The sequence below is a fragment of the Phascolarctos cinereus genome, unplaced genomic scaffold, assembly GCF_003287225.1.
Source record: "Phascolarctos cinereus isolate Bilbo 61053 unplaced genomic scaffold, phaCin_HiC Scaffold_4;HRSCAF=312, whole genome shotgun sequence".
NCBI lineage: Eukaryota > Metazoa > Chordata > Mammalia > Diprotodontia > Phascolarctidae > Phascolarctos > Phascolarctos cinereus.
In genome coordinates this window covers 628337460-628361458 of record NW_027555847.1, presented here as the reverse complement: position 1 = coordinate 628361458, position 23999 = coordinate 628337460, and the positions used below count along the sequence as shown (strand labels likewise).

Genomic DNA, 23999 nt, shown 5'->3' with positions numbered 1-23999 from the left:
AATGTTTGTAGATTGCTTAGCACAGTGCCTGGCACATAGCAGGTGCTATGGGGCAGTGAGGTGGTGCAGTGGATAGAGCACCAGCCCTGAATTCAGGAGAACCTAAGTTCAAATCCAGCCTCAGACACATAACACCTATTAACTGTGGGATCCTGGGCAAGTCACTTAACCCCACTGCCTAACCAAAAAATTAAAAAACAAACATAGTAGGTGCTATATAAATGCTTATTCCCTTCCCCTTCATGCTTCATCATGGCATGAATAACTCATGACCTTGAGTTCTTGGGCTGTGCCAGTCAAGCTCTGGATGATCCTACCTTACCTGCCAGGTTCCTATTATAGAATGTGTATCCATCTTATGAGATTAGTCAAGGTAAGACTTGAGAAGCTCACCAATAAAAAGGTTGTTCAAGGAAGGGAAGCGGGGGGAGACAGGGAGTCAATGTTGCAGAACAACGGTCTACTAAGAAGTAGAGGGACTAGAATATTCACCAGCTGAGACTAAATATGATGATGGAAATCACAGCATACATTTCTAAAGTTGTGAAGTATATATATATGCCCCCAAGTTCCTAGGATCTAGAGCTGGGAGGGAATTTAAAAGTCGTCCAATCTAAGCCAACTTCTCATACAGATGAGGAAGCTGAGGCCCTGACTGGCTGACTTGTCCAAGGTCATGAAGGTAGTGATAACCAGGATTCAAACCCAGAACATCTGCCTCCCAATTGAGCACTCTTCTACTATACTATGTTTTTTAACGCACACACACACACGCACGCACAAAATCATAAAGATGGGAAGGTTAATAATGTAAATCAGAGGTGTCAAACACTCTACCCAAATGTGGCCGGAACCAGAAAAATGAAAGATAGATGTTAAGTTTGTGGTTTTCTAAAGCAATATGCAGCTCATGAAGATCATTATGTACGGTATAGTGGCTTCCACTTGTCTGACACCACTGGTGTAAATTATTGAAAACCACCACTGACGATTATAAATATGTTCAGTGATTTCAGTTGTGTCTGACTCTTTGTGACCCCATTTGGGTTCTTCTTGGCAAAGATACTAGAATGATTTGCCATTTCCTTCTCCAGCTCATTTTACAAAAGAGGAAACTGAGGCAAACAGGATTAAGTGACTTGCCCAGGGTCACACAGCTAGTAACCATCTGAGACCAGATTTGAACTCAGGTCTTCCTGTCTCCACACCTGGCACTCTTATCCATTGTACCACCTAGCTGCCCCCTTTTTTTATCATAAAGTTGATAAAATACACATCAGAACTATTTGACTTTTTTTCCTCTTTCTCTAACTTTTCTATAGCTTTTTAATCTAGGTATCACCTAGACAAATCGTATTTTTGTTGTTATTTGGTGGTTTTTTGTTTTGTTTTATTTTTAAAGACCTAGAAAGAGTAGCTAAATTCAGAGAAGTTTCTTATCTAGAAGAGACTAGAAACAGCTAAGTGAACTGTGTGGGCAACCTTTCGCCTACAGTTTGGGAGTACCAGGGAACCCAGGCCTCAAGAGAATGGTTTATGCCCTACAGAGGGACACAGCATTCGAACCTCCTCTAAGGAAAAGATGGTGGTTTTCCAAGAGCTCAGGAGCCCTTTGGCAGCCTTCCCTCCTACCAGTGTTGTTTACAAATAAAAACCTCAGAGTTCAGATTAAAAAGTCCTTTAAAGAGATTCCAGCCCTCTCCCTTCCCCAACCCTTGCTTCTTTAGAAGAGTACAATACATGTGTTTATCTTGCTTCTAAGTAGGGGGATATTAAAATGCTGGAGGATTTTCTCCTCCTAATGCTGGCATGTTGGCTCTCATCTATTGTACAGCCATCTATAATGAAGTGAAAAAAAAAAACATGAAATTATGGCTTTTAAAAATATAAGCATCTCTTCTGAGGTTTAAAGTCTCATCCCTTGAAAGGCAGCTTTTCTTTAAACTTCCAGGAACTGGATGGGATTGAAGCCCGTCTATTTAAAGGTCAACCAGTGATTCCTGTTGCCTTTGGACCAATGCCTCCGACACAAGTTTATTCAACACTTTATTCTTCACTGTGGTCCATGGCCACCGCACAAGTTAGAATTGTACAGCATTACGTCCCTAAAAAATATTTTGAAAGGGCAAGAAGAGACTAAAGTCAGTCACTGACTGGTACTGCCCTTTCTTCCCCTCTACAGGCAGCAAGGTGTGTTCAGAGTAGGCTCCTGCTGATTCATTTGTTGGCCCTAAAGTCACTAGTAAGTCAGAAATCAAATACTAACACAATTTCATTTTTCTCCCTTTTAGTATGTTTCCCTTCCCAAAGCTTAGGAGGAAACTGGGCTGGGGAGTACTATAACGTGAGGAAAAAGCCCTCTTCCCTCTAGACTGATGAAGGACCACTAAGAAAATCATGAGAGGTAGGATGGTATGATGGAAAGGCTGGACTTGGAGGCATAAGAAGCCTGGTCCCACCTCAGGTGCTGGTTGTGTGACAACGAGTAAGTCCTAAGTTATAAGATTCTAAGCCTCAGTTTTCTCATCTGTAAAGCGAGAGCAGTAAATATCAGCATTACTTCATGGGGTTGCTGTGAAGCTCGAATAAGATTACGTAGGGTAACCAGACCCAACCTGATAAGCATTTATTAAGCATATTCCAGATGCCAGGCAAAAATTTTCCTAAGCCAAGGAATACACAAACAGAAAACAAAATGGTCCTTGCCTTTAAGGAGCTACTTTCCTTTGGGAGAAAACAACATAAATGTAATATGGAAAATTAAATGAAAATATACACAAAATAATCTCTGGAGAGTGAGGGCCAATGGACTAATTCTAATATTAAGGATAGTTTGTTAACAATAGAATAGGGACTCTAATGATCCAGTGGAAGGGTAGGGGAGGATGGGACTGACATGGTTAGTTAGCTATGAGGCCAGAGAAGGAGGCTTTGGCCTACCCAGCTTACAACTCAGAATTCACAGGGATTCCTGAAAGTGCCACTAGGCAATAGATTTATCAGTAGCAATGACAATGGAATTTAGAAGTAATCTAATTTAGACCAAACCTCTAGTTTTATAGATAAGGACACTGAGGCCCTGTTGATTTATCCAACCAATCATATTAATAATTTCATTATTACTCTTGAGCAAAAGGTGGCAAGTGTGTATGTGTGTTGGGGTTTGTGGGGAAGAATGGAAGCATGCCCCCAAAGGAAGGGTAGACAATGAAGCCCTTGTTCTGGCTGATGGTCACGATTTTATAAACCTTATATGAAATAAATCTGTAAAAGTTAAAATGCTATATAAATGATGGTTCATAATATTACAGAGCTAGGTATGGAAGGCAACTCAGGGGCCATCTAGTCCAATCCACTAAATTTGCAGATGAAGAAACTGAGGTCCAAAGAAGTTAAATGATTTGCCCAAGGTCACAAAAGTAAAAAATGTCAAAGGTGGAATGTGAACAGAGGTCACCTAAGTCCAGGGCTTTTCCCACTGTACCCTTGTTTCAGTTATGGGATGTATTATTGTTGTTATATGGCTTCTCATTGGAAAAAGCAGTGGGGAAGGTGAAGGCATTTCCCACTAAGTTCTTACCCTATCCTCAATTATAGATCACAAACTTATAAATTAAAACTGGCATTCAAGGCCATCTGCAATCTGCTGCTATCCTAACTCTCTAGTCATTATCACATACAACTTCTATTCCAATACTCTATCATAGAACAAGTTAATAACGATGATGAATAGAGTGAGGTCAAGGAGGGAAATTTCGCTAAAGATCTCCCATCATGTTGACGTGAATTTATTAATCAACACTTCTTGGATCCAGTCAGTCCCATTTAGCAATACAATTATGCAAACCACTTTTTCCATTCTTGTCCAAAAACAGTGAAAAGATGTTGCTTGGCAGTTTGCATCAAACTTAAAGCACTGGTGCTGAGCACATTCCTCTCTTACCCCCTTCTTTATAAAGAGCAAGTGGGAAAGAAAGAGAAGGGAAAATATAAGAGAATAAGATGGAAGGATACGTACAATTAATGATCATCACTGTGAATGTGAACAGGATGAGCTCATCCATAAAATGGAAGAGGATACAGAAGTCAGTAGTTTTGTGACTTTGGGGAACAAAATAGACTTCTCGGTATTTTTGTTTTTTCACCTGGAAAATAGGGATAGATTTATCCTCGTCCTCTTATCTGAATAGACACACTCAATTTGGCATCAGAAAAAGACTCAGTGAGTGAGGGTTTTAGAGGGGTTTAGCAACAGTTTATTGCTATTCAAAATGAACTGAAGGATTTTAACTGCACAGGAGAACTGGCTAGCTGCCTGTCAAATTCTCCCTCTCCTCCCAAAGCCTTTTGGGCAGTGCTCAGCTCTTGTAGGAGGAGTGAACAAGTGCTGGACTGAAATTCTCAGCCACCTGTGCTTGGGGTGACATTGTCTTGTAAATAGAGCAGACTTGAGTACGACCTTATACAAGTCAATTGCCTTATGTGCAAAATGAGGTGGGTTAAAAGAGATGCTTCTTTCCCTAAGGTTTCTTTTGGCTTTGACATTCTTTGCTTGAAGGTCTCATCTAGTTTGGAAGTTGAGGTTTGCATTTGTTTCATTTGGAAGGGAGTGATGCTGATTAACAAGCCATTCAGTCAGTTTCCTTCCCTCTCCAGTGTCAGTAGAGTCATTCATGAAGGGTTGGTTGGTATTGGGCTGACTGGTTGGTTTCTCTCATGCTTTCGTGAATTACCTCTGGCCTGGGAAGAATTAACTACTCCTTCAGACTAGGCAGAATTAAGTAGACTTCTGTTTTAAAAGCAGTCTTTCAGGACAATGTATTCGTGCTGGGGGAAGGAGAAGGGGAAAGCCTACTGTTAACTAAAGGTGGTGAAACAGGGAAGGGAGAAGGAACAAAATTAGTGTGACCTGAGGAAACAGTTTCCCTTCCTCAGGAGAGGAAACAAAGTAGAAGAGAACCCAGAAAGGAGGACATTGAGAGTGAATGAATGAATGAATGCTTACTTGAGCTGGGAGCACAGCAGTAAGAGCACTGTCCTGAGCACTGAGGATACAAATGCAAAACTGTAATCATCTCTTTTCTCCAGGAGCTTACTTCTCAATGGGGAAGACAACACATGTTGGGGGTGGTGTTCAGAAGAAAGGAATGATGGTCTTGGATGTCACAAAGATGTTAAATGGCATTATTGGACAATCCATTGACAAGTCCTTTTCAGAGGCTATTGTAACATTGATATAATTCTCGAACAAAATGTATGGAGGGGAGGGCAAGGGAGAGGAGGCTCCAATAGTTTTGGAGGCAGGGCAGAAAATGGCCTGTAGAAAGAGTAGATTTAGAGTCAGAAAACCCAGGTTTAATTGCTACCTCTGCCATCTACTACCAATGTAAGCTTGGTACTCTTTGGGCCTCAGTTTCCTCATTGAACATCTATTAAACATCGGCTACATACCAAGCACTGTACTAGACCTAGGGATACATAGACAAAAATTCAAAAAAGTCTCTATCCTTTAGGAATTTGTAATTTATCAGAAAGATTAGCCTTCCTAATAGCTACTCTCCTTACCAGGGCTTTCCTGAAAGGCTTCGAGGGGGTTGGGGTAGGGCCTACCCCCCAATCATCTTCAGACTTTTACGGGAAATCACCTTGCTGGGAAGCAGATTATCCTCCTTCCAGAAGCAAAGTGAAGCATTAGTTGCCAGAGTACTGTAGTGTTATCCAGGAGCCATTGCAGGGAGCCAACAGAATGGAAGGGACAGGGACTGTGTCTTTTGTCTTTAGCCCCTAGTTTGAAGAACAGTGCCTGGCACATAGTCGGTACTTTTAAAATGCTAGCTTGATTGATTAATTGATATATGGGGGGTGGGGGGGAAGCAAATGAGGTAGATTAGAGAGGAAGTGAGAAGAGGAGCAGGCCTTCATTTAGCATTAGAAGGGAAGGATGAGGGTGTGTAGATCTCACTGAAATTGGGATTGTCAGGTTTCTTTCCTTTTGGTTGGAGAGACGACAAAGTAGTATGGAGGAAGCTGGATTCTCCCAGGAGCTAGTTGAAATTCTGCCTTGTACACAACACTATTTGTCCTCTTTTCTGCTGTCTTCAAATGTATCTAATAATTGGGACAGGGAATGAGATTTTTAATAACTTCCCAATCCCTCTTTCTGCTATTTTTCTCAAGTGTATATGTCATGTCTCAAGTTTTGTGTTTAAATTAAAACAATACACATATTAAAAAAAAAAAAAAGATGTTGCTTGGGTCCTCTGGCTTTCTTGTACTTTTCAAACCCATGAAAACTATATTCACAAAGCCTTAGAATGTCAGAGTCAACAGGGACCTTAGGAATTATTTGATTCAACCCTGAGGAAGCAGTGATTTTCTCAAGGTCACAGAGATCATTAGTGGTAGAACCACTCTATTTCTAGTTTAGTGCTGTGGATCCTGGATTGTGTTTCATTTGACCTTTTTTAAAGGAGCTATAGAATTTGGGTATGTTTTGGGAGGGTATAAGTGAAAGATGGCCACTTTCACAAGAAAGACCCGAAAAAGAGGAAAAGAAACCAAGTGCTAGGAAGAACTGATGAATGTTAGGGCTAGAATTTATCATTCTACAAGCATTTAATTAGTACTTACGATGTGCCAGGAGTTGTGATGAGGAAACCAAGACTCCAAAAGGGTAAGTAATTTGACCAAGGTCATATACATGATCAGTGGTAAAGGTGGGCTTCCAATGCAAATCTTCTGACTTCTGATTCCAAATTTGTTACTGATACTTTCCATTGAAAGACTGAAAATTACATAAAACAAAATAAAACAAACCCTGAAATACACTTTAAAATGGAAGGGAGAATACAAACATCATTCAGCCCCAAAACAAATTGGCAAATATTTTTAAAACCAACAATTTAAAGAGATTTTGTTTATAACCTAACTTTAGGGGTGAGGTGGAGGGGAGAAGCAGAGAGAAGGAAAGGTTACTTCAATCATTTCAAGTCTGTACAAGCTTAGCAGATCACAGAAAAATATATTAGTCTTAGAAACCAAAGATTTGGATTTTGTTGGTGGTGTTGGAAACTCACTCTAATAATACAGAGCAACTTGGTCTTCCAGAGTGGCTTGGGCACAGAAGTGAAATTGCTCAGTGATGATGTATTCATTATGCACCTTGCTAAGGGAAGATACCAAAATTTTTAAAAATTGTCTCTGTGCTCAAAGAAATTACATTCTAGGGAGGGGCGGAAAGGCAACATATGTAAGTCCACATATACAAAATAAATGCCCAGGAAGAAACTGGATACAAACAGCGGAAGAACAGACAATGAGACAGAAGATGTAGAGTTGTGAATGGGGAACCAAAATTAAGTCAATATGGCACTCTGACCATAGAGTGCTTGGTTGAGAATAGGATGTTAAAAGACTAAAAAGATAGGAAAGGGCTAGGTTTTGAAGAACTTTAAATGCTGAACTCAATTCATATTAGATCCTAGAGATAAGTGGGAGACAAGAGAATTTATTGGGGGAAGAGGGGAATGGGAAGAGAGGTAACATGCTTTTTTTTGAAAATCACTTGGACGCTGTGTCCATTCTCTAATCTTTGCCATCATGCCTCAGCTATCTTTCCCCTCCAGCTCTGTGGCTTCTTTCTCCTATTGGTATGTTCCTCCTAGAACCTGTTTTTAGGAAAAGTACAGTCTAGCCATCCTTCATTCTCTGGACATTGCCAACATGCCACACCCATGGTGGTACCGTGCCTGTTTTTCAATTCTTTTTTATGTGTTGTCTTCCCCTCAATAGAATGCAAGGTCCTATTTGTATCCTTGGCCCCGGGCACACTGAATGGCAGAGAGTAATGATTGTTGACTTGACTGTGTGGAAGATGGACTGGTGTCCAACTAGAAGACTATTGAAGTAGTCCAAGTGGGAGTTAAGGAGGGCCTAAACTAGGGTGATGCCTGTGCAAATGGAAAGGAGGCAACACATATGCTTGACATGCTGTGGAATTATGTCAATGAACTGTCTGTATAAGCGAGGTAAGAAAGAGAAATAAGTGAAGGATGAGACCAAGGTTGTGAACTTTGGTGCCTGGAAGGATGTTGCTATCCTCAAGTAATAGAGAAGTTCAGAGAAGCATGGGTTTGGGGGCAAAGATTCAGTTCAAAATGTTCAACAGATAACTGGTTGCACTGAAGTTCCAGAAAAGAGACTAGGGCTGGATAAAGAGATCTGGTTATCTCCACTGAGATGACAACTGAATCCATGGAAAGCTGACAGGATCGTCAAGTTGATTTCCCCAGGGTCACATGGTTAGCACATCACAGAGACAAGACTAGGTCTTCCTGACTTCATGGTCTATCTTGAATTCTTCAAGTACTTTAAATTTCACAAAGTGCTTCCCCTCAAAACAACCATGTTTCACTGTGATGTAGTGATACAAATATTATTGTTCCCATGTTACAGGCAGCTAGGTGGCACAGTGATGGTCTTAGAGCCATCAAGACCTGAGTTCAAAATCTGACTCAGACACTTACTAGCGATGTCACCTTTTTCTGCCTCAATTTCCCCACCTATAAAACGAGGGTTATAATAGTAATTACCTCATAGGGTTGTTGTGAGCATCAAGTAAGATGACACAGAAAGCACCTAGCAAACCTTAAAGCTCTGTTACAGACAAGAACAATAATCCTCACAAACTCACATGTACATGGTCACATGGTAATCTGATACAGGATTCAAACTTAGCTCTCCTGACTCCAAACCCAGTCTTCAAGTTCTGGTCCTATCACTTCCTAGTCAAGTGACTTTGAGCAACTCAACCAGCTATACTTTTTTTTTTTTTTTTTTTCATTTTTGCCTATGAGCTATTCTTTTTTTAAAAATTTTATTAATTTATTTTGATTTATCAACAATCACTTCCACATGCTTTTGAGTTGAAAGTTTTTCTCATCCTTCCTCCCCCCACCCTCCCCGAGACGGCGCACAATCTGATATTGGCTTTACATTTACATTCCTATTAAACATATTTTCACATTAGTGAAGTTGTAAGTAAAAATTAAAACCAATAGGAGGAACCATCAGAAAGATGAAACAAAACTCAACACAAGGTAAAAATAAGTGATAGCGATTTGACTTCCGTAGTTCTTTCTTTGGATGTGGATGGCATTTTCCAACCTGAGGCCTCTGGAGATGTCTTAGATCCTTGTAATGCTGAGAAGGGTTCAGTTTAACAATCTTAGTCACTGCATAACGTGGCTGTTATTGTGTACAAAGTCCTCTTGGTTCTGCTCACTTCACTCAGCATCAGACCATATAAGTCTTTCCAGGTTTTTCTGAAGTCAGCCTGTTCATCATTTCTTATAGCACGATAGTATTCCATTACATCCATATACCACAACTTGCTCAGCCATTCCCCAATTGATGGGCATCCTCTCAATTTCCAATTCTTTGCCACCACAAAAGAGCTGCTATTTATATTTTTGTACATGTGGGTCCTTTTCCCATTTGTTTGATCTCTTTGGGATATAGCCCTAGAAGTGCTATTGCTGGATCAAAGGGTATGCACATTTTTGTAGCCCTTTGGGCATAGTTCCAAATTGTTCTCCAAAATGGTTGGATCATTTCACAACTCCACCAACAATATATTAGTGTTCCAATTTTCCCACATCTTCTCCAACATTTATCATTTTCCTGTTTTGTCATGTTGGCCAATCTGCTAGGTGTGATGTGGTACCTCAGAGTTGTTTTGATTTGCATTTCTCTAATCAATAACGATTTAGAGCATTTTTTCATATGACTATAGACGGCTTTAATTTCTTCATCTGAGAACTGTCTGTTCATATCCTTTGACCATTTATCAATTGGGGAATGGCTTATGTTCTTATAAATCTGTCTTAATTCTCTATATATTTTAGAAATGAGGCCTTTATCAGAGAGACTAGTTGTAAAAATTTCTTTCCCAATTTTCTACCTTCCTTCTAATCTTAGTTGCATTGGCTTTGTTTGTCTAGCTATACTTTTCTGATCAATACAATGGAGACTGTAATACTTGCCCTACTCATTTCAAAGAGTTGCTGACAGAAAGGAACTTCACAAAGTCACACAAAATCACATACATGTCACATATTCACCATTTATTCTACACATATGATATGTGTATAATCATCTGTAAATATGGAAATTCAGATTTGATGCCAGGAAAATGTTATTGATTATAGTTACCCAAAAGTGGAATGGGCTGCATCTGGAAGTAGTCAAGTCAAAAAGCATTGATTAAGCACTTCTTATGTGCTACGCCTTGTGTTAAGTGCTAGAGATACAAAGAAAGGCAAAAAATAGTCCCTACCTTTCAACAACTCACAACCTAATGGTGGAAAATGTAAATAACTATGTACAAACAAGATACACAAAATAATAATAATAATAATAAAAATAATAATAATAATAACTAACATTTAGAGAGTATTATGTGCCAGGCACTGTGCTAAGGACTTTACAATGATTATTTCATTTGAGGCTCACAACAATGCCGTGAGGCAAAGTACTATCATTATCTCCATATTAAATGACTTGCCCAGGGTCACAGAATCAGTAAGTCTCCAAAGGTGGACTTGAATTCGGGTCTTTCTGACTACAAATCTGGTGCTCTATTACCTGAATAATTGGAGTTAACCAACAGAGGGAAGACACTAGCATTAAGAAGGATCAGGAAAGGCTTCTTTCAGAAGGTGAGATTTTAGCTGAAATTTGAAGGAAATCAAAAGTGGAGAATCTCAGACATAGAGGATAGACAGTGGTAATGGTAGGAGTTAGGAGATTTGAGCACCTTGTGTGAGATCTCCAAGGAAGGCAGCATCACCGGACCACAGAGTACATGGAGGAGAGTAAGGACTTTAGAAACCAAACAGATGATTTTGTATCTGGTCTTGGAAGTAACAGAGATCCAATGAAGTCTGTTGAGGAGGAGCATGCAATAGTCAGACCTGCACTTAAGGAGGATCACTTTTTTCAGCTGAGTTAACCGATGGACTTCAGTGGGGAGAGATGTAAGGCACAGAGGTGAATCAGCAAGCTATTTCAATAATTCAGGCATGAGGTGATAAGGGCCTACACCAGGGTGGTGGCAGTGTCAGAGGAGAGAAGGGGACATATGTAAGAAATGTAAGGAACGTGGTGTTGATAAGACTTAACAATTGTGATTGGATTTGGGGGAGTGAGAGTGAGGAGGTGGTGAATTTCCCTCTTACTGGAGATATTCAAGCAAAGGTGGGGGTGACCACTTTTTGGCTGTTCTCTAGAACACTGGTCAGCACACTACAGCCTCTGACCCCACTGCCTGTTTTTTGTACTGCCCTCAAGCAAAGAATTTTTTTTTAATTTTTAAATAAATTTTTAAAAATTTAAATAAATTTGATCATTTTAATTCTTAAAGTTTAAAATATAAAAACCATTCTTAGCTTGTGCCATACAAAAAAATGGCACCAGGCTGGATTTGGTCTGCAGGCTATAGTATGCCAGACTCCATGATCAGTGACACCACTACCACCAATCACTATTTTTCCCAAGGATGATATGGAACCATTTAAAGTCCATAGCAGCAGAGCATTCTGAGGTTACGTATTTTTCCTAGAGTTAGGCATGTGGCCTGCCCTATAATCAGAAAAAAGAAAAAGTGAAATTGCTTATGTTTCTCAAATGGTTAAAAGACAGAAGGAAAGGAGAGGAAGAAGGGAAGAGAGGGAAATAGATTTTTGTGATCCCCTTTGTAAGACCTCAAGTATATATAAATGTAAACCAATGTATAGACAGAGCTATCTATAAATAGCTTTACAGACACCCCCCAAGACTACATACGCCAAAACAGATGAGAGTAATACCACCCCACGGTAAAGAAAGCTTCAGAACTGTTACTCTGCCTGCCTCGGGGACCCAACATCAGAAAAGGGCTGCTCATGTAGACAGTTGTGAACTCTTTATTTTGTCTCTTGTGCTGAGTAACTCCTAAACAGTGGGAGTTAAATATTTATAAAGCAACCGCTGTTTGTTTAATTTTCAATCTGTACTTGCAAAGGTCTGACCCAGAGAAATCCAGAGGTGACAGCTGGTTATAAAAGGCAGGGGGGAGTACAGGGAGCACAGGAGGCTCCTGCCAGGGCCCACCACATCCATCTAGACCCTTTTCTCTTTTGTTTTGCTCTGTGTTTACCTTTGTCATTTTTAAACGTTACCTTAGTTAGGAAAGATCTGCTCCTATGTTTAGTCTTTTGCTCTCTGGGCATTAAGGCCAGTAAGAAAAAATTACGCTCTTGGGGGAAAAAAAATTCGTTTAAAAAAATTCTTAACAAATATCATATAAATGAGCATTTCCATATACATCAGAGACTAGAAGGAGAAGACTGTGAAACTGTGACTCTCTGCCAGAAATATTCAAAATGATAATAATATACTCTAAGACCTCAGTATATCTGAGCTCACTAAAGCGGCTACTGCAAGCACCAAGGCAAATCACAATCCATCGTCATCCTCTCATCCTACACATTCCTCTTCCATCTCTTCCTCACGCCCTCCATGGAAGTTCTCTTTGACAGGCTTATTGATGGTCTTCTCTGTCTTCCAAGACAGTACTCGAGTCATCCATATCTCACTGAAACTATTACTGAAGATGACTTGCATGAAAAAAGTGGCATAAGACACAATCCTGGACATGTAGCATATACAGCGGAGTGAATGCTGACTTTGGAGTCCAAGGAACTGGGTTCAAATCCTGTCTCAGATGTTGTAATACCTGTGTGACCTTGGGTAAGTCACTTAGCCTCCAGGGTCCTTGGTTTCACTGCCTGTAAAGCTGCAGGGGATTGGAGGAAATGTCAACAAGATAAAGCTGTCAGACCAAGTGATTCTTCTTCAAATGCATGTCTGATCATGTCACCCAGCCCATTCCCCTCAATAAACCCCAATGACCTCCAGGAGCATATACAAAATGCTCTGTTTGGCACTCAAAGTCCTTCATAACCTAGCATCCCTCTTACTTTTCCAGTATTCTTATACCCTAGTCTTCCTTCCAGTGACGCTGGCCTCTTGGCTGTTCCACCAACAAGACACTCCATCTCTTAGCTCTGGGCATTCTCCCTGGCAGTCCCCCATGTCTGAAATGCTCTCCCTCCTCAAATCCAGCTATTGACCTCCCTGGCTTCCTTTAAGTCCCAACTAAAATCCTATCTTCTACAGGAAGCCTTCCCTTAGGCCCCCTTTAATTCCAGTGCTTTCCTGCAGTTAATTACTTCCTATTTATCTCGTGTATAGCTTGCTTTGCTTTTAGACAGTAAGCTCCTTGAGGGCAGGGACTGCCTTTTTCCTTTTTTTTCTATCCTCAGCACAGTGTCTGGCACGTTGGTTCAGTCTTTTTAGTCATGTCTGACTCTTTGTGACTCCATTTGAGGTTTTCTTGGCAAAGATACTGGAGAAGTTTGCCATTTCCTTCTTGAGCTCATTTTACAGATGAGGAAACTGAGGCAAACAAGGTCACTCAGCCAATAAGTGTCTGAGGCCAGAACTCAGGTCTTCCAGACTGCAGGCTTGTGACAATCCCCTGCACCATCTAGCTGCCCCAACCTGGCACATAGCAAGGCACTTAAACGTTTACTGAATAGAATGGACGGCCTGAGGTTCCCTCCCCATCTAGATCTAGGATGAATAACTCACAATTCAGTAGAATTCAAGATTTACACAAAGCACTTTCCTTACAACGGTCTAGTGAAGGGAATGATTTGAATTCAAACAGGCTCCAGTCAGTTAGCAAGCTATGCATAAGGCTAAGCTAGGCACTAAGGATCCAAAAAAACCTCGTGCTTCCTTCCCTCAAGGAGCTGCCATTCGAGTGCGGGGGGGGGGGGGGGGGGGGGGGGGACACATGACAAATACGCACGTACAATGTAAACAAGAGGTAATCTCAGAGCGAAAGTACTAGGGTGTAGGACAGGGAAAGGCCTCCTTCAGACTGAAGATCCGAGAGGCCTGGAGACAAAAAGCATTCTAGAATTGGGGAAGTTAGGGAAAAATCGAGGAGTCAGGAGACTATTGTAATCAAAGAACAATAGCAAGGTTAGAGTCTGGGTTAGAGTGTGGGTAAGGAGACTGCAAAGATAGGAAGGCTCTAAAGAATAACCATGAAGTGACCTGCCCCAGAATCGTTAACACAGCTAGTAAATGTCAGAGCCAGTTTCGAACACTGGTCTTCTGAAGTCTATCATCAGTGCTCTTCCCATTATAGCTGGCTTGCAATTAATAATAATGACGATGATAACAACAATTGGCATTTGTACTGTACTTTAAGGTTTGCAAGGCATTTTACATACATTAGTTAATCTGATCCTCACAATCACCTTGTGAGGTGCTATTATTATCCTCATTTCACAGATGAGGAAACTGAGGCTTCAAGAGGTTAAGTAATTTATTCAGAGGATTTCAATTTAGGTCCTCTTGATTCCAAGTCCAACCCTTTATCTTTGCCTCCCACGATGTACCAATCATGATTTAATTTAGTTAAATTATGAAAAGATCTAGATCCTTATCTCAAGTGACCCTGAAAGAATCACTTTCAAGGTGGTGTTGTTGTTGTTTTTTGGTATGATTATTTATTTTCTTTTTTAAAAATTTATTTTTAATTCATAGAATAAAACAAGCATTTCTATAACACTATAATTTTTTAAATGATTTTACATGAAATTGCAAATCTACTACACATAACTTGCTATTCCTTTAAAATACACAAGAAAGTTACAAAAATTTATTCCGTCCTCCAGCTAAATCAGCAAAAGGAAGAAGTTAGGCCAAATGACCTAAAACTTAAACATAGCCCTCCTTAGCACCTACCTAAATGTTAAATGGGAAAAGATGCTTAGTAAAGGTTTGTGAAATTAAAAGTTAAATGAACCTTAGAGATCATCTAATAAAATACTCATTTTACAGATGAGGAAACTGAGGCCCAGAAAGGCAGAATGACTTCCTAAAGTCTAATATGACCCATTCATTTTGCTGATAGGGTCCCCTCCAGCTCTGTGATTCCATGAATTCCATGTGAGTTCCCTCCCAGCTCTGAGATTCTATGAATTTCATGAATATCAGGCCTCAGTAGGTTTGAAAATAGTTAAACCATTAATTAGTCAAAATATTTCTTAGAACAGGTAGTAGCTTTTTGAGTCCCTCCAATACTTCTCTATTCACTCTAGGAGTTCCCATCCATCCTTTTTTCACTAGGTTAGGTAGGGGAGTCCCCATCCAAACTGACACTCAGAAGCTAGGAAGCCACTCATCAAAAGACTTCTACATCATTATCCAGAAGTCTTTAAAAACCGGCTCACTGGCACCATTTTGTATTTCGTGGAACTAAGGAAGACACAGGCCCAGCCATGGTGAAGTTGATAATCTAAGATGAAACCACAGAACATTCAACCACTTTTTCCAGACCCCAATTTCTAGCCTCAATACCCAGTTGACTAGAAAGGAATTTTGAGAATTCTCCAATCATTCTGATCCATTAGCCAGAAAAAGTACAAGAAAGTGTATATATAAAAAGGGCTAACAGGCAGAATATTCTAAGCTTTGTGAAGTGTTTTATGTATATTATCTCACAGAATATATTACAATGATAAAATCTTGGAATTGATAAAGAATCCTCCAAGTTTTCTAATTCTACCACAACCCAATGAAAGAATCCTAACACATTCCTAACAAATAGTTGTCCAGTTTCTGCCTCAATACTGTTAATGATAGGAAACTCATTATCTTCAAAATTTTTTGGACAGTTACAATTTTAAAGAAGTTCACCATTTCCTTCAGGGTCCTTTTCCTGGCTTCTGGACTTCAAAACCACATCTCTGTGGCTATCTCATCTTTGAACTTGGAAGTTCCAGTGTGAAAAGGGCCCACTACTGTCCCTTCAGTCTTCTCAACTTGGAATACCCCTTTGTAAGGCCTGCCATCTTCTTCTATGGGTGACCTCCTGGAACCTCAGTTTTTTTGGAGGGGCTCAGGCTGGCCTTCAATTCCCTTCTGATGCTGTTCCTGGTTTGAAACTTCAAAACCATGAACCCATCCAGAGTATCTTCATCTTCTCCCACTTTTCAGCTTGCTTTTATCAGTTGTTTACCACCATTAGAATATAAAAGACTTGAGGGCAGGAATTGTGTTTCTTTTTGTTTGTATCCCTAGGACTGGCACACAGTAAGTCCTTAATAAATGCATATTTCCTTTTTTCCTCCTTCCTTTATATTAATATGAAACATAACCCTGTCTGACCATTAACTACCTTTTCTTGCAAAGCCTGAGAGTCTCAGTGATATTTGCTATTCAAAGACTACTCCACCTAAGTTAAGAGAGGCTCATCACCAGGTAGCCTTCTGAGGCTCATGGATCATCTACTGAAATGTAAACTTCATTAAAGATGAATTTCAACACACTGCTCTTAGTTCTGTCTTCAGAACTCAAATGGCCTGAATACCCCTGTTTGGTACCTGCTTCTGCCACACAAGACACTAGCAAGTCAATTCACTTCCGTAACCCTCATTTGTGAAATGATGGGATTGAACTAGATCATCAGAAGCAGAAGTTCGTAACATGGTGTACACGGAATGTTTTTTTTAATATTTTGATATAACATAATTAATGTGGAAATGTTTGATATGATTGTATAATGTATAACCTATATCAGACTGCTTGTCTTGGGCAAGGGGGAGGGAAGAAAGGGAGGGAGAAAAATATGAAACTCAAAATCTTACAAAAATGAATGCTGAAAATTATTTTTACATGTCATTGAAAAAATAAAATATTATTTAGTGCAAAAAAATTTGATAACTGTATTTCAATATAATTTATTTTCTTTGTGATCCCACGTATTTTATTTAATACATTTAAAAAACATTTTGAGAAGGAGCCCTAGGCTTTCCTGTCTGGTAAAAGCCTCTTCCCTCTTCCAAGGGGTCTCACAACACACACACACAGAAAAGGTTAAGAATCCCTGATCTACAGCATCTCATCCAGCTCTAAATCTATGATTCCAATGATCCCTCCTTTTATATTCTATTCTCCTCACTCTCTGAAGACAGCTCTCATCTCACCTTCTCATTTACAAAATTTGCCTTGAAGAGAATCATGTCTAGAGGGGGTTCCTAAGACTATAAACTAGAAGCATTCACAGTACTGACTCTGTCTTATGACCACTTATGTAGGAATTTACATAAGCAATTTAACAAGACAAGAAGGAAGAAAAATGATTACTCTCCTAGGACCACTTTATAGGAATCCATGCAAACTGACACAAGGTATCTAAGTAAATAACTTCCCAGACGATTGGAATTTGGAAGAGGAAATGGCACTATTACCTGAATGCCTTCCACATGCGGGAAGAAGCCTCCCTCCTCTCTGGCTTTAAAAATAATATAATTTCAAAAGAAACACTTAACTTTCTAAAGTCCTTTCCAATGCTAACATTCTAATCTCTTCCAGTCTTGCCTGGTCTCCTCCTCTGAGATTAGTCTGGAGCCGAGTACCAGGATCAGGATCAGGCCATCAGTTAGAATCATTTGCATAGAGATGATAATCAAGCCCGCGGGACCTGAAGAGGTCAACAAAAGAGATAGCATAGAAAGAGGGATAATGCCTAGGGGTGTATCTGCAGTTAGGCATCTGGACGCAAAGGATGGAGAGTCAGCAAGGAAGAATGAGAAGCAGGAGGCAGGCAGGAGGAGAGCCAGGAGCCAACTAGGTCACAAAACCTCAGGGGGGTTGGGGCAGAGCTCAGGCTGGGGGGTGGGCAGCAGAGTCAAAAGAAGCAGAAAGGTTAAAAGCGACAAAACTTAAGACAAGGTCATCAGGCTTGCCCATTAAGAGATCACTGGTAACTGTGGAGAAATCACTTTCAGTTAAGAGATGAGGTCAGAAGACAATGCAGAAGGGCTAGCAGGTGAGTAAGAGCAGAGAGAATGAAGAAAGAATGCAGACAGGAATCTGGCTATGAAATGGAGGAAAGACAGAGGAGGTCTGAAGGGCCAAGTAAGAATCATCCATGTATGAGGGTGGGGGGAAGAGAGATTCAAACTCAGGCCTTCTGATTCTAAAACTAGTGGTCTCTTTCAATGAGTACATCTATGTATTTGGTCCTCACATCTACTTAACACAGCTTTTTAAAAAGACTTTAAAAAGTTTATACAGCCCTTTAAAATTTCCAAAGCACTTTACATATAATCATCTCATTTGGTTTCCACAGCAACTCTGTGAAGCATCCTATCATTATGTCCATTTTACAGGTGAGGAGGTAAGCACAGAAGTTAAATTTGAACCCAGTTCTTTCTGACTCCAGCCACTATATCATGACTTCCACTCACAGCATCTTTGTGACAAAATTCATGTAAATTAGAGGGTCCAAATCTCATTGCCCCTATTTATGGGTGGTGAAACGGAGTTTCAGAGAAGTTAGAAGTCTACATAGCTAGTAAATGTCAAAGTTCAAGTGTTCTGACTTCTAAGCCCAACGATCTTTCCTCCATGTGCCCACAGCATTCCCTCCTCTAGTAAAAACCATCCGGGGTACCCAAAGGCTGCTAAAAGTTGCCTCTGCCAGGCATTCATCAAATGGATGCTGGATCGGCACTTCTGCTCCTTCTTTACATACCACAGAGGCAACCTGACTTTCACATTACCACCAGCTTTCCCATCCTTTAATACCAGGAACAAATACAATTTATTAGATAAATTGCACTCACACATGCTTGCATGCAAAATCAGAGCAACACTTTGATACAGGAGATTAAAGGGAATGCTGAAGTGTGCATGAGGTTGGAAATAATGACAATGCCTTTCATCAGGAAAACCAAAATTACCCACTCTGCATACAGCCTCTCATCTCCTACAGGCCAAGCAAAGCTGCTTATTATAAAAGATGCCTTTTCCATAATCTCAGTTGCAGGGAAAGGAGAGACGCCAGCATTGCTTTTAAAATGGTTTCATTTTCTTGGCTCTCCAGGGACAGATCAGCTGTCGGAAACACATGCCTCACTCTACAGAAAATCCTCATGGAGCAGAAAGACCATCTGCTGCAGAACGCTGAGTAACCGGATAGAATGAGAATTCCACTCTGGGCCCACCGCATGGACTGCTGATTTTCAACTTGAAACAGTGTCTGGAACATAACTATGCCAGAAGACAGCCTCTAACCAGAAGCTCGACTGCACAAACCTATGAGCAATGAGCCCTCCAAACCACAGCTGATCTCCTACGCCAGCTTCCTATTACTCTTCAGGAAATGGGGGTTTTAAACCACAAACATCACATGGGAAAAGAGCTTCGCCCCTTCTCTGTCTGCTTCCCTCCCTCCTCCCTGACTCTCTCCTCTCACCTCCTCTCTCATCAATGACAACAACAACAACAACAAACAAAACGCGAGAACCAGGATATGTAGAATCAGCTACCTCAAGTTCAATTTATCCCTCTGTCAGGCAACACACAAATCACCTTGATCAGGGTCTATATTTTCTATCTAAGATATTATGCAGGTAATTTCCTATCTTCCCTTGGTAAACACATCTCCTAAAGCCTTAGAATGCAATTTGGAAAATCTCTACACTTAAAAGCCCAGAAATTCTGCCCCCAAATAGAAAATTTTAGACCTGGGCGGGACTCCACAGACATCTTCTAATCTAACCCCTATCATCTTAAAATTGAGAAGACTAGAATCCCAGGATATCACAACTAGAAGGGGACCTTTGAAGTCATGTAGTCTATACCCCTCATTTGGCACAAGGGTAAACTGTGATTTAGAGAGGGGAAGTACCTTGTCCAAAGTCTTACAGTACATAGTTAAGTCTTATAGTACTGTAAGAGCAGAGATACTAGACTCAAGGGTGGTTCAGAAGCTTGGGGATTCCCAGTGCTTTTCTTATACATCATGCTATTGCTCAGTTTATCAACCTTCAAGGTTCACTACTCCCTATGTTCCCTGTCTAAACAGGTTTTCTATAGTCTGGCCAAAGTCTTACCTTTGAAGTCTCATTTCCCACTATTCTCTTCCTATACAAATGAGATAATGTGTGTAAAGGCACTTCATAAATTGCAGAGTACTCTATAGCTGAACAGTATCATCATTATCACAAACCCAATGCTCCATCTAAAATGGTCTATTCAAAGAATAGAATCTTAGCCTTGAAAGGCAAAGGTCCATGTATTACATTGGAAGGGGAACTTAATTCAATTTTAAGATACCTCTCCTAAGGTCCCTTGCTAAGCACTAGGGATGCAAAGGTGAAAAATGACAGTTTATCTGGGGTAGAATTATGGTGCAGTAAAAAAGACTGATGGATATGAAACCAGAGGGTCTGGTCTAAATCTTGGTTCCTACCTCTTACTACCTGCCCAATTTTTCGCAAGTCATTTTTCCTCTTGAAGCCTGAGTATCCTCATTTGTAAAATGACGGAGTTGAGCCAGATAGCATCTAAAGACCCTTTTGACTCTAAATTCATGATCCTATATTCCCAAGTTATAAATACAAATAACAACTAATGAGTTGGGCATAATGATAAAAGGCATTAAAGAAATTCAACAGTAGCTTGAGGAATTTCTAGAGGGAGGGATCAGGGATGACTTTATTGAGAAGGTACTACCTAAAGTTTGAAGAAGGAAGACAACAGAGGTGATGGTACGGAGAACTCATTTTAGCTATGGGGGATGTTGGGCATAGAGGAAGGACAAGGCAGGAAATCAAACAACAGCTAGTAGCATACTTGGTTAATGCACCAAGTACATGAAGGGAAATAACAGCAAATCTGGAATGTTAAAAATGTAAGCTCTTGAGGGCAAGCATGGTTTTATTTTACCTTTGTACGCCCTTCACCTAGCATAATGCCTCATACAAAGCACGTGCTTAATAAACATACCTTGAGTTGAATGTAGGTTGAAGCCAGGATAACTGAAGACGCTGAATGCCAAAATAAGGAACTTTTATTTTAAAACAGGGAAATGACATGATCCAATCTGTTCACTAAGAAAAATGTTTTGGCAGTGGTAGCAAAGATGGATTGGAAAAGTAGGAGTTTAGAGAACTGGAAACTAGTTAGGAAGTTGAATGGAATGAACTGGGGATGGCTGAGCCTGAAAAGGATGCTAGTGGAGAGTATGGTGGAAAAGGGGCATAAGAGTGGTCTTCAAATTTCTGAGGGGCTGTCCTGTAGAAAAGAAATAGGCTTGGCTGCAGAGGAGACAAAGTGGCAAAAAACTGCTTTAGTATAGGACTGCTGAGGTCCCTACCAACTCACTCAAAAGCAGTAGCTCCATTTCCATGCCTCATTGAAACTGGATTCATTTTATATAGTTTCTCAGAAACTTACCTAATGCAGAGGGGTTACATACAACAAGCAACTTACTTCAAAGAATCCAAGAAAAGACTTATTTCTGCTTGACCCTTGAGGTTAGATTTAAGTAAGGAGGTAAATCCCAGCTCAATATAAAAAGGAACTTCCTGGAATAAGGGGTGCCGTAGAACAGGCAAATTTCTCCTTTGTTGAAGGTATGCAAGAGGCTGCTATGTGAGGGTATTATGGAGAGAAGAGTCATGTCTCAGACTGAGGTTGGCCTAAATGATTGCTGAAGACCCTTCCATGATTCCTAGGAGAGTAGAGAAAACCAGAGAATATATATCTGAGGATTGTTTTCCTCCCTTTCCTGGAATGTTATTGGTATAGAAAGATACAGGTACTCTCTGGTCAGTAGAATGCATCTGTACTTTAAGAAAAAGGCCTATCATAAACACACACACTATATACGCAAGGTAGAGGGTTTTATGGTGAGGTAGACAACAATGTGTAAGAATGCCCATGCCTAAGAAAAGCAGTTTCATATTCTAGTTGAGGAGATGAAGCGTGCATACAACTCAAGCTAACTAACAATGCTGGGTCAGCTTCACTCAGAGCAAAGCAATCTTGGAAAGAACACTGCCATGAAAATGACTTGGTCCCTGCCCTCAAGAAGCATATAAACAATCAAACTGGAGAAACAAATCAGACACACGAATGACAATAAGACAAAGAATACGACAACATATAAAAATATAACAAGGTAGTACTGCTAAACATGAAATGGGATGGAGTTCACAAGGGGGTACAGAGAACAGAGTACTAGACTTGGAGACCAGAGTTTCAACTGTGCCTCAGATACTTTGGAGGTGAGTGGCCCTGGACAATTCACCTAAACTCTCAAAGCCTCAGTTTTCCCATCCGTAAAACAGGGATCAATAATAGCACCTACTTCACAAGATTTTTCAGATCAAATGATATAACATGTAGATTGCTTTGCAACCCTTACAAACACTATGGGGGCAGCTAGGTGGCGCAGTGGATAGAGCACCGGCCCTGAAGTCAGGAGGACCTGAGTTCAAATCCGGCATCAGACCAAACACTTGACACTTACTAGCTGTGTGACCCTGGGCAAGTCACTTAACTCCAATTGCCTTTAAAAAAAATCTATATGTGTATATATGTAAATATATGTATATACTTATAGTGTACCTATCATATTTCCTCAGACCATAAGCTTCAAGAAAGCAAACAGCTTGTCTTATCTAAATAATCAATCAAAACGCATCTATTAAGCACTTCCTAAGTGCCGGGTACTGTGCTAAGTATGAAGATACGAAGGCAAAAAATTAATCCTTGCCTTCAAAGAGTTCATACTGAAATGGGAAAGACAACACATCAACAACTAGGTATATACAAGATACAAACTTTGTATCCTGCCTATTTCTCCAAAATAAACAAATAAACAAAAAAACCCTCTTAATAAGTATTCATTAAACTGAATTGAATTATAAGTTTCTTGAGTACAAACCGTATGTTCACAGAATCAGGTTGAATCTCAAGGTTGCATGGGACTTCAGAGGACATCTAGTCCAACTCATATCTGGATAAGAATCTACTTTTCAGCATCCCCACTCCAGTGGTCACCCAATCTACCTCTGCCTGAAGACCTTGGAGGAGAGGATGGAGGAAACTGGAAAGAAAGTCTATCTTTCTAAGCAGTCCATTCCCAAGTTGGATAGCTTTAATTAGGATTTTTTTTTTATTCTTACATCAAGCTTAACGCAATTTTCAGTAGTGGTAGTAATTCTTCCCTCTAGGATGAAGCAAAGCAGCCACTTCCAAAATTTCTTTTCTTTTTTTTTTTTTTGGCATTCATAACCACATTAACCTACACATAAAAGATGCTTAATGTTTGCTGAATTTTGAATGAGTGTAACAGCATGTACAGGAATAAGCCAGACATGATCAGGTAACACTGGGGAGCCACTGATTATTTTTGAGTAGACGAGAAATGTGATGTAAGTGGGGTTTTAAAAAGATGAATCTGGCAGCATATGCACAGGTTGTACTAACAGGGAGAGAGATAGGAGGTAGAGAAGCTGCTGAAATGTCACTGAGGCTCTTCATTAAGTTGTAGGCTCTGCATTTTAAGAGGCATTTGAACAAACTGGAGACGGTCCAGAGGGGAGCAATGAAAATGATTAAAGGGCTGGAAAATGAGACCTGTGAGGAAAGGTCAAAGGAGGCTAAGAGAAGAAAAGACTGACAGATGACTTAATACAGTCTTTCAAGTACATAAGGACAAATACGGCAGCCAGATGTTTTTCATTTCCACTTAAGACAGAGCAGAGGAAATGGGAACAGCAGGAGAGAGATTCAGGCTATATATATAAGGACTTCTGGACTGTAGGGCTTTATTATCTGATTTAAAAGTTACAGAGGGAGGAGGGCACGTGCCAGAGGTTGGCATGCAAATGCATACCCTTCTGCTGAGCTGCCAAAAAGGAGCCCCAAGGGCCTCTGTCTTCTCCTCCTCTCTGCCTGCTATATGCAAACAGCATATGCTCTGACTACTAGATACATGAAAGTACATGCATCTCTCTCTCTCTCTCTCTCTCTCTCTCTCTCTCTCTCTCTCTCTCTCTCTCACACACACACACACACAC

General features: G+C 40.3%; 1 long non-coding RNA gene across 16 annotated transcripts in view; it reads right to left on the bottom strand.

Annotated features, from left to right (window-relative positions):
- LOC110216080 (uncharacterized) overlaps nucleotides 1-23999 on the bottom strand; it is a 177855-nt gene that overhangs the window by 38304 nt on the left and 115552 nt on the right. For 12 of the 16 annotated variants that reach the window (XR_013486322.1, XR_013486328.1, XR_013486323.1 and 9 more), the window contains one exon: nucleotides 6631-6784. The exons of the other annotated variants lie outside the window; for them this stretch is intronic. This is a non-coding gene — a long non-coding RNA (uncharacterized LOC110216080). The remainder of the gene's footprint in view (nucleotides 1-6630; nucleotides 6785-23999) is intronic. 16 annotated transcript variants of the gene reach the window in all.